Consider the following 2980-nt stretch of genomic DNA (forward strand, 5'->3'; position numbering starts at 1 on the left):
CTTGGGCGCTGTCCCCACGTTACCGGTGTCCGGCGCGCCTTCTACCGTGGCCTCAGTTTTCACCGAGACCGCTCGCGTGGGTGTCACGCATCTCTCCAAGGTCACACGAGGATTGGCGATGTTCAGCACCTTCCCGGACCTTGTCTTTTTCGCAGACGCAGGAGGGCTAACAGCTGCTGCTGTAGCTTCCGCGTCTGTGGCGACGGCTTCACTCCGAGTAGGAGCTGGACCCGCCGACTTCGAACGTTCAATTTGTACTTTCAATTTAGATCCCATAGTTAGATCTTTGCCTTCATCCGGTACGCTCCCCGGCCACCACCGACCCACACATTTTGGAACCCGCCATCAGGCTGGGTTAGGGCTACGCACCGGACATAGTCTGCTGACTGGGCCGATTGCTCAACCCAGCCCGCGTCCTCGCCCGTCAGAACCCACTCGCCGAAGCGTATGGTCGTTCCAAGCCGATTGACTGGACCAGGGCTGCTTTTCTCGTCCAGCCTCCCATCTAGCCGAAGCAGAGGCCAAAGGTACGTGTTGGGGACGTCTCACCCGCAGGAGAGGGCCCCCTCAGATCCCAGGATCCTCTTTTCCGACGACAAGGGTCGCCACGCACGGCAAACACGCGGGAGACAGCAGTCGGAGAGGCTGCCTCTTCCTCTCCACCACACTTCGTTCGGTTCGCTGCGTTTTGAGAACACGAGCTATCCAGCGGTACCTTTTTCGTGGAGGCTCAAGTGTGGCTAGGGCACGTTTGCCCCTTGCGGCCTGGGTTGCCCAGGTGATTGGTTGCATCCCGATTTCTAGATCCAGCGGCATGTTGCTACGTGGCGCGCTCAGACAACGAAAATGCGGCATTCCGGTCAGACCAGAAAAACCGCACAACGTGACGCGGGGGACTGCAGCCACAAGTGACAACAGTCCCCCGGTAGGGAGTAGTACAGCATATTCAATGCTGTACATGAACACGCCACAGCCCGTATGCTTAGTTCAAGGGCCTCGCCATTATGCGAAGTACTACATGTACAACGCACTGGCGGTCTCAAAATACCCTCATCGCCGATGCATCTGATGCATCCGTCAACTCGGCAGCATTCACTCCGTCGGCGTGTTGCTTTGTGGCGTGTTCAGATAACGAAAATGCGGCATTCCAGTCAGACCAGAAAAACCGCATAACGTAACGCGGGGGACTGAAGCCACAAGTGACAACAGTCCCCCGGATGGGAGTAGTGCAGCATGTTCAATACTGCACAAGAACACGCCACAGCCCGCTTGCTTAATCACGGGCCTCGTCATTATGCGAAGCACTACATGTACAACGCACTGACGGTCTCTCGAGTGCCTTCATCGCCGATGCACCTATCGACTCAGCAGCAACATTCAATCCGACGGCGTGTTGCTTCGTGGCGTGTTCAGACAACGAAAATGCGGCATTCCAGTTAGACCAGAAAAACCGCATAACGTGACGCGGGGGACTGCAGCCACAAGTGACAACAGTCCCCCGCTAAGGAGTAGTACAGCATATTCAATGCTGTACATGAACACGCCACAGCCCGCATGCTTAATCTCGGGCCTCGCCATTATGCGAAGTACTACATGTACGACGCACTGACGGTCTAAAATGCCTTCATCGTCGACGCATCCATCGACTCGGTAGTAGCAACAACCTACGCGAGGACTAGTTCGGGGGTCGCCTCTCAACCCTGGGTGGCCACAGACCGCCACCGCCAGTAGATAGGGACAGATGGGAATCTCGTTAATCCATTCATGCGCGTCACTAATTAGATGACGAGGCATTTGGCTACCTTAAGAGAGTCATAGTTACTCCCGCCGTTTACCCGCGCTTTTTTTGAATTTCTTCACGTTGACATTCAGAGCACTGGGCAGAAATCACATTGCGTCAACACCCGTGGGGGCCATCGCAATGCTTTGTTTTAATTAGACAGTCGGATTCCCCTAGTCCGTGCCAGTTCTGAGCTGAGCGTTGAATGGCGGCCGAAGAGGACGACCGCACCGATGGGAAACGCCACGGAAGCCTCGCAGCAAGGAAGATCCGCGGGAGGCCAAGGCACGGGACCGAGCTCGGATCCCAGCCACGAGAGCCGTTCACCTCGCCCAGGCCCGGCACGTCAGCCAGACCCGCTTCCCGACCAAGCCCGACACGCCCCGCTCCTCAGAGCCAATCCTTATCCCGAAGTTACGGATCCAATTTGCCGACTTCCCTTACCTACATTAATCTATCGACTAGAGGCTCTTTACCTTGGAGACCTGCTGCGGATATGGGTACGAACCGGCGCGACACCTCCACGTGGCCCTCTCCTGGATTTTCAAGGTCCGAGGGGATGATCCGGACACCGCCGCAACTGCGGTGCTCTTCGCGTTCCAAACCCTATCTCCCTGCTAGAGGTTTCCAGGGAACTCGAACGCTTATACAGAAAAGAAAACTCTCCCCGGATCTCCCGACGGCGTCTCCAGGTCATTTTGGGTTACCCCGACGAACACTCTTACGAGGGCCCGAATGGTATGCGGTTCCGCTGCCGGGTTCCGGAATAGAAACCGGATTCCCTTTCGCCCAATGGGTGTTTTTTGTGCATGTATATAATAACAAAATATGCTGCGATTTATATAATAATAAAAAAATAAAATAAAATAGCTGCGGTTTTTTTACAAGTGTTTAACGTCTTAGGACACCTCATCTACATAGGATTTCTCTTAGGGCTTAGGATCGACTGACTCGTGTGCAACGGCTGTTCACACGAAACCCTTCTCCACGTCAGTCCTCCAGGGCCTCGCTGGAGTATTTGCTACTACCACCAAGATCTGCGCCGACGGCGGCTCCAGGCAGGCTCACGCCCAGACCCTTCTGCGCACACCGTCGCGACCCTCCTACTCGTCAGAGCTTCATAGAGGACAATAAATTGCCCCGCTTCACACATACCACTGACGGTGGAGTATAGGCGCGACGCTTCAGCGCCATCCATTT

The 2980-nt window shown here is 55.4% G+C and overlaps 1 pseudogene; it reads right to left on the reverse strand.

Moving 5' to 3' along the window:
• Positions 1–1697: 1697 nt before the first annotated feature.
• LOC143260889 (large subunit ribosomal RNA) overlaps positions 1698–2980 on the reverse strand; it is a 2996-nt pseudogene continuing 1713 nt past the window's right edge.

This window comes from Megalopta genalis, unplaced genomic scaffold, assembly GCF_051020955.1.
Source record: "Megalopta genalis isolate 19385.01 unplaced genomic scaffold, iyMegGena1_principal scaffold0022, whole genome shotgun sequence".
NCBI classification, from domain to species: domain Eukaryota; kingdom Metazoa; phylum Arthropoda; class Insecta; order Hymenoptera; family Halictidae; genus Megalopta; species Megalopta genalis.